The 13,699-nt window shown below is 44.1% G+C and overlaps 1 protein-coding gene across 7 annotated transcripts in view; it reads left to right on the forward strand.

Moving 5' to 3' along the window:
- CLCN3 (chloride voltage-gated channel 3) overlaps nt 1-13,699 on the forward strand; it is a 176,492-nt gene that overhangs the window by 76,991 nt on the left and 85,802 nt on the right. The gene's annotated exons all lie outside the window — the stretch shown is intronic.

Raw genomic sequence — 13,699 nt, forward strand, 5'->3', positions numbered from 1 at the left:
GAATGGTAGAAGAGGTTGCATTAATGCACATATGTTTATTTCCAGATATACACGTGTAAATTTACCCTAACATATAGCAGGATCAATTTTGGATGTGTACTTTTTCTTTGGCAGTTTTCAAAGGGAAAGTATTTCTTTTGAAAAATAGTAAAAGTCAGCAGGTGATAAATATCTCTGGACTTAGCACTTAATGGCCCAATAGGAAAATGCCTTAGGTATGCCTTTCATGTGTTTCATGTGGCAGTTTTGTCTTTACTTGTAGATCCACAAACCAGAAAAGACAGTCACAAGTGAATGCAACCCAAATAGCCCAATCAAAAAATAGCATTCAACTTAAATTTAAATATATTTTGATTATACATTCATAAATAATAGTAAAATCAATACCAAGAAACACCAACAAAGAAATAGAGATGAGGACCATCATAACACCCGTATGTGCAGACCAATTTTGCAGCATGAAATGCCTGGGTCATAACTAATCATAGGTCCATCATTTAAACATGTATACAGTGTCCCATCATTCTTTTTTTTTTTAAAGATTTTTTATGCAGATTAAAAAAGGAAAACTTCCCTTAGTGATAGTTGAGAGTATCGGCAACAGCAAAGCTCGTTCATATGGCACCCGCATCACATTTTTTTTACTTCCTTTTCTTAAAGGTGTTATCCAGTTTGTTTATGTAATGCCCCAGTAAGCAGACATTTACTGGGAGATAATGTTTTGTAGAATATGAAATTGTAATTAAATGATATTTTTTATGGTGTTTTATCCTTAGAAAGGTATGTAGCGCTTATATATCCTTGGGGAAGGGACAACAGCCTAGATGATTTTTCAAGTGGATTGTGTTAAAGTGCTAATAAAAATTTGGCCTGAAATTCTAACTTAGCCACCCATTGTCTATTTGTATTTCAAACAAAGCAGCTGGAAAGTCTGAGTAAGATGATTTTTATAAAATAAAAACTCACACATTCAAACAAGTTGTGAACATTGTTGCCTAATCCTGAGTTTTAATGTATTTCTTTCTGTTGAAATTCTTTTTCTTAATTAACAAGCAGGGCTGAATTAGCTATGACATGTGTGATGTTACCTGATATTGCTGAATGACACTTCTTTGAGCTTTTGCCCTTCTGAGCATGTGCAGGACTTCATGTGCATGCACTCTTTCTTGAATCTCTCAGTCTTTTTTGTCCGAGCTTCTACACGGTTGTGTTCCTTCTTTCCTTCCTAAGAATTGCCATACTGGGTCAGACTGAGGGTCTATCAAGCTCAGTATCCTGTTCCAGCAGCGGCCAATCCAAGTCATAAGTATCTGGCAAGATCTCAAACAGTAAATCGATCCCATGTTGCTATCACACAGTGATGAGTAGTCTACTTGGTTAATCACAATGTATGGACTTTTCTTCCAGGAACTTGTCCAAACCAGCTATGCTAACTGCCTTAACCACATTCTCTGGCAATGAATTCCAAAGCTTATCTGTATATTGAGTGAAAAATAATTTTCTCCAGTTTGTTTTGAACGTTCTATTTACTAAAGGAGTGTCCCCAAGTCTTTCTATTTTTTGAATATGTAAATAACCAGTTTACACATACCCACTCTATTGCACCATTTAGTCCTCCTCTCTGTTACCTATCGTTTAACTAGTTTGCAATCCACAATAGGACATTGCATCCTATCCCTTGACTTTTTAAATTTCTCAGGAGCCTCGAGCCTCACATGGGACACTTTGTCACACACCTTCTGAAAATCTAAATACGTTATGTCTGCTGGCTCACCATTATGCACATATTTATTAACCCCTTTGACAAAATATAGCAGTTTGGCGAGGCAAGATTTCCCTTGTGTAAATCCATGCTGGCTATGTCCCATTAAACCATGTCTTTCTAAATGTTCTGTGATTTTGTTCTTTAGAATAGTTTCTATGGTTGATGTCAGGCGCACTGATCTCTAATTTCCTAGATCATGCCTAGAGCCCTTTTTAGGGTTAAATTGGCCACCCTTCAATTTCTGGGATATTGCACAATTTTAATGATAGGTTACAGATTACTAGTAATAGATCTAAAATGTCATTTTTTTAGTTCTCTTAGAATTCTGGGGTATAAACCATCTTCCCTTAATTTTCTGGATACTTTATATTTTTTTCTCTAACTCATTTCATTGCCTCACTTCCTTGGCAGCCCTTTAACAGCACTTTTCAGTGCTATAAAAAAAAAAAAAAAAAAGAAAATATCTGGCTCCAAGAAGACCATTTCCAGTGATTTCAAAGGTTGTATGTGTGGCTGAAAGATAGGACTGTGGCTGGATATTGATGCGGTCCCATAGGATCAGTACCTGGAAGATAGAACTTCACAGGTTGGTGAAAAACCAAATTCATTCCTCTCTCAGTGGAGGGCATCCTCTGGCTCCCTCCATGCTGATTTGAACAGGAGCTTCTTGAGTAAAGCACCTCCTTCTGCGGTGCCAGTTCCTGGATCTGCCACTCCACTGTGGTTGAGCAAAGTGCAAAAGTATCATGTGATATCTTCACGAAGAAGAAGCGCTATGCGTCAGAGCCAGGTGGTGCAATCTAAGCCATTAAAGTTGAGGTCAAAGATCAGTTCCATTGATGCCTTAAGCATCATCTCCATACTGGGCCTCGGGCCCTGCTTCCCTGTTAATGCATCAGACCTTGATTTAGCCAGCCCAGCTATTTGTTCTGGCGACACATTTGGTCTTGGATTCATCAATGCTGTGTTGCTGTCAGAGCACCATTCCATTGCCTCATTGGAGCACTTGAAACATTCACGATGGGAGCAATTATTGAGAGATGCTGAGAGTGATTTATCGCACATACCTTCCCTCCATCTTGGCGTCTTTATTTCCTTCCTGTCTCCTCGACCATTGACATCATTTGAGGGCACTAGATCCGATTTGCTTTCTGGAACTTCTCTGACTCCTGGTCAGAGGACACAGCAGCCCATAGAACAGGTGGCAGAATTGGTGAAAACTTTATTTAACTCATGTGACAGCAAGTCACAAGGAGGGCATCCTTCAATCTCTCATGTCCAGAATGACACATTTGTTTCCTTAAGGAGGCGTCCCTCACCTCTATTCCTCAAGAACTCCCATTAGAAGACCTAGTGGTGGGATCTAACCCTCCAACCATCTCTCTTGGTAGAAAAATCTAGTCAGTCTCAGGAGCATGGAGTATCACTGTGTCTGGAACAAGCCCTGGGAATATTCCCCTGATCACCTTCAAGATCATTGGGGTCATAAGTTAATGTCCCTTCACCTCTTGGTTCCAAGGAAGGGTCTACGGGGATTTCCTCCAACCCCCTACAAATTCTTGGACAAGCTGGGTAAAGCAATAGGACTCATCTGTAAGGACAGGACTCTTGCACCAAGGTCTTTGGACTTCACTGGATTCTGAAAACTCTTGTCCAAGCCTGCAGTAATCCTGGTTTATTCAGTCCTATGGGATTTACAAACCAGAATGTGGGAGCATCCAGCATCCTGATCGCCAGTAGCCAGGTAACTGATCTGAAATATAAAGTACAGAAAAACCAAAGGGTTTGGAGTAGTTCAACTGCCACATCAGTCAGTTTTAGTAGAATCAGAGTTAAAACAGGCTAAGAAGACTAGAATTTTTTCCAGCATCCCACTGGCTAAGGACTCTAGACTGTTAGATAATGTTGGGAAAAGGGTGTTTCAGAACTATGCTCAATATCTGCATTGTGGCCCACTAATTCTATATCATGCAGTACTTGCAAGATTTTATTGATAAGTTGAAATCCCTGATAGTATCTAGACAGTACAGGAAGAATAGTGGGCTCTTCTGGACACAGAGAAGTGCAAATGTCATCTGCTCTGTGTATGAATCAATTTAATATTGCAGCAAGATCTTCTGCAGTGGCTATCTGAGCACACCAGATGGCTTGCTTGAGAGCCAGCAACTTGTGTGTGGGCATTCATGTCAAGTTGGCTGATGTGCCCTGTTGGGGGGAACAACCTCTTCAGGGATAAAGTCATGGAAACGTTCCCCAAATTAAGGAGGAGTTTGCTGCCGTCCAATCTCTCCACAGGATCTGAACAACAGTCTTCAAGGCATCCTTAGTTCACTTTTAAGTGCTCCTTCCAGGGATGCCACTTCTGCCTATTTCAGGAGTATCGTGTCCCACCTGCACTTCCATAATAGCAGCTTCTGGCTCGAAGATATCAGTGAAAGACATCTGCTGAAGACGCCGCAACCAACCCAGCCAAATGCTGGGCCTAGTTAATCTTTAATATGAAGGAATCGTGAACATTAGTCATATTACAAATATATCTAATTGATAAACAAAGACAATTTAAAAATATCCCATAATCTCAAATGATCAAAATACAATGAAATTGAATGTAACAAACATGTTATTGATATTAATCATTCATAAGCATCTGTAAAAACATTACTTATATACATTCAAACACACTCACACAGAAAAATCCTAACTAATTACTGCAAACAACTCATATATTTCAAAGAGAAGAAAGTTACCATATATATACATCATAGAAAACAATGTATCATTCACATTTATTAAACATTGCATCACTTCTAAACCAGTGAGACAATGTATGTAACAAATGAACAGCATGTATCCCAGAGTAGCTGACAAATGTTAAAACTGGTGGTAGAATATGATTTAATCTTGATGTACTTAAATCTATTCCTACTAGAATGTGTCCATTAATAATAATTTAAAAAAAAAAAAAAAGGGGGGGGGGGGGGGGGGGGGACTTGTTGGTCCTTGAATGCTTTCCTATTCAGAAGGAATTCCTTTAGGAGACCCAGATCAGGATGCAGGAGACTGCCTTAGCTGGCTCCTGTTAAAAAGAAGGTGGTTATGATTTATTGTGTCCAAAAGGCTTCTGGATGTGAAAAACAGCAGCTACCACAACAACTGGTGGTGGTCAAATCTGCCCTCAAGAAGTCCAGTAGGTCTAGGATCCACTCCTCTGTACCCTCTTCCCCCTTCACCCCTGGGGGAGGGATACTCCCACCCTTGATACCCATGCTCTGTGATCATATTGCCTCCTATCATCATGTAATGCATCATTACAAATTAAAAAAAAAAAAATTTCAGAAAGGGAGTTGTCAGAGCAGCTCCCTCAAAAGCAGTGTGACACTCTGGAGTCACTAGTGGACAAAGGGGGCTTGAAGTGTGGAAAACAAATGGTCTATTTGACCTTTGATTTTTTTTTTATTTTTTTTTTTTAATTTGTATCAAGAGTCTCTTCAGAGTATTGGCACCTGCAAACTTGCCTGGTTGTAGAAAAATTATGCTGAGAATCCAACTGCCATGCAATGGGGAGAATGTTTGGAAATAAGGTCAAATAAGCAGTAGTTGAAATTAAAAAACATTGCATGATGCTTCAGACCCTCTCTGCCTCCACTTCAGACCCACCATCCTCAGCCAGGAGATTTACAAATGGAGCACAGAGGAGGCATTTCTCTCTTCAGATGAGATGCTTCCTGCCACCTTATTGCCCCTATTAGCAGCAGTGTCCTCACTCTCACCCCAGACAGCAGAGAGCCCAGAAGCCACAGCCTGCTTCCTAGCGAAAACCTAGGATGGAGTTTTAACTGGATTGGGGAGGGAAATAGCCGAGATCCAAGTATTCTTGCAAGAGGACCTTCATATCAGGAGGAAGCTGAGATTTTATGTAAACTATTGGCCCAGAATAACCTTAAACAGTTGGATTCTCAGCATAATCAGAAGAGGATACAGATCAGGCCTTTTAGATATTCCTCTAAATTTCCCATAGAGAAGTTCTTGGGCAACTTCTCAGCATCAGGAACTGCTACAAAAGCCGGTCTCCTCCATCTTGGAGGCCAGTGCAGTCGAACCCATTCCACCAGGAAAAAAAAGTGTAAGGATTTTACTCCAGGTATTTCCTAATTCCCTAAACTAAGTGACTAGGTTAGAAACTGGTTGAGTGGGAGGCAACAAAGGATAGTGATAAATGGAGTTCACTCTGAGGAGAGAGACATTAGCAGTGTGCTGCAGACATTTTCTTTGGACCAATTCTGTTCAATGTTTTTGTGAATGACATTGCAGAAGGATTATTGGGAAAAGTTTTGGTTTTTTGCTGATACCAAAATCTGCAACAGAGTAGGCAGCCAGAAAGGTGTGGGAAAGCATGAGATGAGATATAGCAAAGCTGGAGAAATGGTCTAGGGTCTAACAGCTAAGATTTAATTTAAAAAAATGCAGTTATGTGTTTGGGATGCAAAAACCAAAGGGAGGTGCAGTATAGGGAGTGAAATTTTTCTAAACACAAAAGAGCAGGATCTGGGCATGATCTTATCTGATCATCTTAAAGGTGGCCAAGCAGATGGATAAGCATTCAGCAAAAGCCAGAAAGATGCTTGGGTGCATAGAGATAGAAATGGTTAGTAGAAAAAAAAAGAGGTGATATTGTCCCTGATGAGACCTTATTTGGAATACTTTATACAGTTCTATAGCCCACATCTTCAAAAGGATATAAACTGGTTGGGGTCACTTCAGAGGGTGGCAACTAAAATGGTCAGTAGTCTTCATTCTGAAACATATGGGGTCAGACTTAAAGGTCTAAACATGTATGCTGTGGAGGAAAGGTGAGATATGGGAGATATGATACACATTTAAATATCTCCAAGGTTTCCATGCACTGAAGGCTCTAGAAGAAAGGGTCATGGAATGAGATTAAAACAGAGTAGACTCAGAAGTAGGCTAAGTAAATATTTCTTGACAGAGAGGATAGTGGATGCATGGAACAGCCTCCCCGTAGAGGTGGTGAAGACATAGATAGCATATGAGTTCAAGAAGGCATGGGATAAACACAGAGGATCTCTTGAGGGAATGGGAGGGATCATAAAGCTGAGTAATTGGGATGGGTGGGCAGACTTGATAGGCCATAATCTTTTTCTGCTGTTATGTTTCTATTTACTGGGGTGAGGAACTACATCCCATTCTAGTCCCGAAGGCATTAAATAAATACCTAGTAAGGGAAACATTCAAAATTGTTTCCCTTGGCACCCTAATTCAATTTCTAGAAAAATGATGCTACTATGATTTCTAGATACAAAGCATACTTATACCTACAAGAAGATACTTCTTGTGACCTGGAAATATCATAGTTGAAAGTTACTGCCTCCAATATCATGTTGCCTTTCAGCCTTGTGTCAGCGCCCAGCATATTTAAAAAAATGTTTGAGGTAGTGGCTGCACAACTATGCAAATTGGAGTTCATTTTTCCCCATTTGAACAATTGGCTATAAAGGGGACGTCTTGAGAAGGTGTTGCAGGAATCAGTCAGCAAGATCACTGAGGTTTTGGGAGTTGCTAGGGGTCATTGTCAATTAACCCAAATCAAATCTGAGCTAGTCATTCCAGTTGGAATTTATAGGAGCTCTGCTAGACACAACTCTGGCAAAAGCCTTTCTCCTGCAAGAAAGGATTATCATGTTGATATCTGCTGTAGAGTGGATAAGAATGAGTCAGCAGGGGACATATTGAAGTTGTTTGGCCTCATGACTTTAACAGCTCATGTTACTCCCATAGTATGTCTTCACGTGCAAAGAGCCCAACGGTCCCAAAGATCTGAGACATCAAACAACTCAGGATCCGCAAGACAGTATCTGCATCAGCCAGCCTCTGGGGGACTCTTGTTTCGTTCCAATCTGACCAAGGGATTTAGATGAGTCCAATCTGGGCTGAGGATCTCATATAGAAGGGTTCAACACTCAGGAAAAGTGCCATCAGAGTTCAGTTGTTCTTGTCCAAACAGGTATTCAGTTAGCCATGTTCTACATCAACAAACAGGGAGGAACAGGCTTGTACCTCCTGTGTCAGGAAACATATCTGGTGGACAGACTGAGTTGGGTCCATGGAACCCCATGAATGCTTCCTGGACAGGGGAATATTCCTCGATTGGGGCATACCTGTGGTAGATCTACTGGAGTCTTTTCTGACCAGAAAATTTCCAAACGTCTGCTCTAGAAGAAGGGCACATGGCAAAATAGCCTCTGGTGCCTTCTCCCTAGATTGGAGACAAGGCCTTCTACATGGATATGCTTCAGTTCTTCTGGTAGTAAAATTGTTGCTTAACTCAAAGAGACAGGAGGACTAGGATCCTCGTAGCTTCCTATTGGCCAAGACAAATTTGGTTTTCACTCCAACAAGAGAGGTCTATCAGGGATCCAATCAGGTTGGGGGAATTCCCCAATGCTTATCACTTAAGATTGGGGGCTGATTCAACATTCCGGCATCAGGTCCCTAGCCCACATAGCCTGGATGTTGAAAGGTTAGCCCTTCAATACCTGAATCTGTCCCTAGATGTGTGTCTCATATTCTTCTGGCTTCCAGTAAGGATTTCATGAGGAAAGCCTATAGTTTAAAGTGGTGGAAGTTTGCCATGTGGAGTGAGGGAAAAGCCCAAGATCCTGCTTCTGTTCCATGCAAAAACTGCTTAAACACCTTCTATACCTTTCTGAATTTGGTTTTGAAACCAATTCTGCGTTCACATCAGTGCAATTGACACTTACCACTAACATGTAGAAGTTAAATCTATCTATGTATAGCCTTTGTTTGACCATTTCATACGGGGTTGCTTCAGTTGAAGTCTTCCATCAAGCCTCTTGCTGTGTCATGGGATCTCAATGTAGTATTGACCCAGTTGATGATGAAAGCTCCCTTTGAGCCTCTGGATTCCTATAAACTGAAATACTTGACCTGAGAGGTCATATTTTTGACGGCGGTCACTTTCTTTCTTGCATATATCAACTGCACCACTTCTAAGACTGAAGGTGTCACTTTGATATGCTTAGTCAGTGAGCTTCAGACACTAGTGACTTATCCACCTTATACTAAGTTTTTCAGCTAGAGGTTGGCTCAGCATGTACAACCTAGGCTTCTGTCTAAGGTAGTGACTGACTTCCACTTTAACTAGTCAATCCCTGGCCACATGTCTACAAAAGTGTATGGACATTGCACAGTCTGTATTGCAAGAGAATCTTGGCCTTCTGTCTGGAGTAAACTGAAGACCGTAGAAAGTCCACCCAGCTTTTTGTTTAGTTTGACACCAATAAAACTGGAATTGCTGTTGCGAAGTATACACTTTCTAATTGGCTAGCAGATTACATTTCCTGTTATGCTGAGATGGGTCTGAATCTAGTGGGCCATGTCAAGATTCATAGTGATGGAGCCATGTCAGTATTGGTAGCCCAACTAAGATTAGGTCTTCCATGGAGGAGATCTGCAAGGTTTCGACCTGGCATTCTCCCCATACATTTATAGCTCATTATTAGCTGGACAGAGACTCCCGACATGACGGTAGGCTTGACTAGCCTGTCCTGTAGAGTATCTTTGAGGTATAGAACACATCTTTTTCCCTTCTAGGGTCGATTGTTTGTTTTTGTTCCAAGCTGCCCTACAGATTTAAAAAAAAGGGCAGAAAAAAATAGCTTGGCATGTTGCCATTAAAATCAGTTTTGTTCTTTGGCACTATTAATTTGTTGGTTTTTCCTTTTTTCGTTTGGGGTAGTCTGTAGCTAGGGATTCCCAACATTTGAGGAGTGCTATCCTGCTGGTCCTCAGAGAAAGAGTTTCATAGCTCTAACAGGTGTCCTCCAAGGGACAGCAGGATCAGTTCCCACAAGCTCTTCTTGCCTCCCCTTGGAGTTCATTTCTTCGTGTCTTTAGCTGTATCATGGACTAAGGAGCTCCACATGGGATGCAATGAGTGATTAGGGCTACATATGCCCAGTGGGGCATGCTCAAAGTTTCTAAAAGCTTTGGAGTTAAACTTCAATGCTGGGTTTTATCTAATGATTGTCACCCATATGTGAACACTGACATCTTGCTGTCCTGGGAGAACAACTGTTAGAGATAAGCTATGCTGCTATGTCAGCAGATGATGAAGAGGCAAATGTACTTAGAGAAACTAATTTTCTTTACATTTCTGAGCTTAGTTTCCAGTGTTGTGCCCTGGTCCTCTCTGAAACTCTCTCTGCCAGAGGTCATAAAGCTTGATAAGGTTCCAGAGAAGGAACATGATATAGGCTAGGCTCCAAGTTGCAGAAAAATATCCTTGAAGTTATTTTCTCTTTGGAATTGTGCATCGTGCAGTATTTTAGCATGATAAACCTTTAGGGAAGAATTACTTGTACCCAACTTTTCTCCTAGGACAAGCAGGATGGTAACATCATCAGTTGGAGCCTGGCACGGAAAACTTATGTCAAAGTTTCTAGAAACTTTGACTGGCATACTGAGCATGCCCTGCAAGCCACTATCCACGTGTCCACGTGGTGTCCCTCTTCAGTCTCTTTTTTCCGTGAAGCGTTCATCTCATGGTTGTGGAGCTCTCTCAAAGATTTTTCCTGGTCGGTTATCGACTTTTTCTATGCCGTGTCCTCTTCTTTTCTGGTTGGTGCCTCTGTAGGGTGGTGTGGTAAGTTTTTCCCCTTCTTTGTGGTTGATTCCCGGTGTGTCGCTCAACCGGTGGCTGCTGGTCATCGACTGCTCACTGGCTGTTTTTTATGGCATTGCCCATTTTTTGCCGATGCCCCCAGTTCCCGCGGACCATGTCTCTCATGGATCTGCACAAGGTTTGCATAATCTGCCTGGGGGCGTCGCATGACATTTGGGGGTGTCGTTCTTGCGATCAAGTGACCCCCAAAGGCCATCATGCCCATCTAGATAGATGGAGAAGCTTTTTGGGTCCAAAAAATCTGATCCATCATCTCTAGCGTTGGGGGCATTGATGCCTAAAGGCCGCGGGGATCCTATGGACACGGAACCCTCGCTGTCCCCCCCCTCCACCAGGGCCCTCTTGAGAGAGGGGCCAGGGATAGGCCATTGTCAGTGTCGTCGCTCTCCAGGATGGGATCAGCTCCATCCTACTTGGTAGATAGACCGGGCTGACTATCGAGGGAAGTTACAGAAGCATTGCCATCAGTCACCTTCGTCGCACGGCTCTGGGCTCGGGTCAGCATTGGCAACTGCTGCAATGTCTCTAAAGCTACCTCACAGAGAGGAGGCATCGACCTCCATCAAACCTGGGAGTCCAGCAATTCCCCACTGATACCGGTGCCGGGCATTGATTTCCCTTGGGGCTCCGAAAGAGTTCTAGTGATGCTTTCTCCTCCTCCTCTTCAATCCGTTCTGGCTTCAGTGGATTTTCAGGAGGAGCTGGATCGCAGGGTGCAGCTGGCAGTGATCCAAGCTCTTCAGGGCATCGAGTTGCTGGCTCCACTGGTACTTCCGCCAGCGCCAGAGCAGGCACCTGTGATGTTGGCGCTGCTGCTGGAGCGCCTGGATGTCCTGGGTGTCTTGCGTACTCAGCAGCTGGTGGTGCCCGGCATTCCATCGATGCCCCGATGGCTCCAGAGCCTCCTCCATCCAGTGCGATTCCTATCGTGGATTCCTCCGACAAGGATGTGTCGCTGTGGCCCACGGCCCTGTCAGGGTCCTCGGTACTGAATCTAGTGTTGTCCGTTCCGGTTTGCAGACCCTTGGGGGCCTCGGTGCTATCGGTGCCCTTGGTGCCCAAACTGAGAGGCTTGGGCAGGAACCCTCTACGAGGGTCCCCAGGGGATCTTAGTGAGGGGGGTGCCCCATATGACCCATGGGGGGATGATACCTCAGTCTCTTCCTCTTATGACTTGGGAGATCTTCCCTCCGACCTGTCCCCTCCAGAGGAGAGGCTCCGGTCCCTGCCAGAGGACCTAACCTTTACAGGCTTTGTCCAGGCCATGGCAGAAGCCATTCCATTTCAGCTTCTGATGGAGGAAGATGTCCAACTTAAGATGCTGGAGGTCCTCCAGTTTGTCGATGGCCTGAAGGTGGTAGTGGCTGTTCCCATCCATGATATTTTTAAGGAGGTTCTCCTTCAGATTTGGGAGTATCCCATCTCCGTTTTTCAGGTCAATTGTAAAGCAGATTCGGTTTATTTAGTGCAGCAGGCCTTGGGATTTGAGCAGTGTCAGCTCCCACATCAGACAGTCAGTGTGGTGGAGTCAGCTCTCAAAAAGGCCAAGTGTTCCCACACCCATGCTTCTGCTCCTCTGGGTCGGGAGCACAGAGCGTTGTATGTCTTAGGTAGGAAGGTGTACCAGGGCGCTTATGTTAATCGCCTGTATGACTTCCTACCAGCTGTACATGATCCAGTATACATGGAACCTCTAGAAGCAGGTTCAGGAGTTATCTGAGCGACTTCCCCAGCAGCAGTAGGACAATTTTTTGGCAGTCGCCCAGGAAGGCCTGGAGTGTGGTAAGCACGAGGTACGATCCACTTACAATGTGTTTAAGGCTGCAGCTAAGGTGGTAGCAATGGGCATTGGTGCCTGTAGAATGGCGTGGCTCCGAGCCTCTAATCTCTGACTAGAGGTCCAGGAGAAGCTCATGGATCTACCCTGTACAGGTGAGAACCTGCCTGGGGATGAGGTGACAAATGCTGTGGCTCAATTAAAGGATCACCATGAGACCCTTCAACATCTCTTGGCTGGTAGGTCAGACCCGCCATCCTCCGCCAGGAAATCTTCACGTCAGTGCTTCAGGAGGTCCTTCTATCACCAGTGGAAATACTATCATTCTGTTTTACATGCTGGTACTTCATGCTGGGGCTCCTGGGTTTGCTCTAGACAGCAACAGACCACCAGGTCTCAGCTGGCAACCCAGCCAAGCCCTGCTATGGGGTTTTGGCTGGCTGCGGGGGAGCATAAGACTTGCAATTGTATCCTCAACGCCAGGCCCTGTGATAAGAGGCAGACTACGGTCCTTTGAGGACTGCTGGCCCCAGGTTACCTTGGATCAGTGGTCCTTGTCCATCATTCGTCGAGGGTACCGGTTGAACTTCTGGGGTGTTCCCGCAGACTCTCCCCCTTGCCCTTCTTGGAACTGGTCCTCTCATCAGGAAATACTCTTGATAGAGCTCTCCGCCCTTGTAATAGCCAGAGCAGTTGAACCTGTTCCACTGTGGCAGCAAGGGCGGGGCTTCTCCTCATGCTATTTTTTGATTCCAAAGAGAACAGGGGGACTTCGTCCGATTTTGGATCTGAGAACCTTGAACAAATTTCTATGAAAAGAAAAATTTAATATGGTCTCACTGAGAATCCTGGTTCCACTCCTGCAAAGAGGGGTCTGGCTTTGCTTCCTCGATCTAAAAGATACATACGCCACATTGAGGTCTTCCCAGGTCACAGGAAGAATCTGCAGTTCCTCGGGCGAGAGGCAGTTCCAGTACAGGGTGTTGCCATTTGGCTCCGTGAGTCTTCACCAAATGTCTGGCAGTAGTGGGTGCACACCTCTGCTGACTGGAGGTCCACGTATTTTCCTACTTGGACGACTGGCTGGTCAAGAGCGCTACTCGGGAGGAGGGTGCTTCGCTTGCTGCATTTGACCATTCAGGTGCTGGAGTCTCTCAGGTTTGTCATCAACTACCCGAAGTCCCATTTCAACCCATTGCCTCAGTTCAGCATTATTGGAGCCCGGCTAGACATTGCTTAGGCCAGGGCATATCTTTCCTGCGATCAAGTACTTGCTCTGTTGTCTCTTGTGAGTCTGGTCCACCGAAGCCAGCAGATCTCGGCCCGCCTTTTGCTTCGCCTTCTGGGCCACATGGCTGCATTTGTCCATGTTACTCCCTTGGCTCAGTTGCACATGTGCAGGGCTCAGTGGGCCCTGCGGTCTCAATGGCTGCAG

The sequence above is a fragment of the Rhinatrema bivittatum genome, chromosome 1 (genome assembly GCF_901001135.1).
Source record: "Rhinatrema bivittatum chromosome 1, aRhiBiv1.1, whole genome shotgun sequence".
Classification (NCBI taxonomy): Eukaryota; Metazoa; Chordata; class Amphibia; order Gymnophiona; family Rhinatrematidae; genus Rhinatrema; species Rhinatrema bivittatum.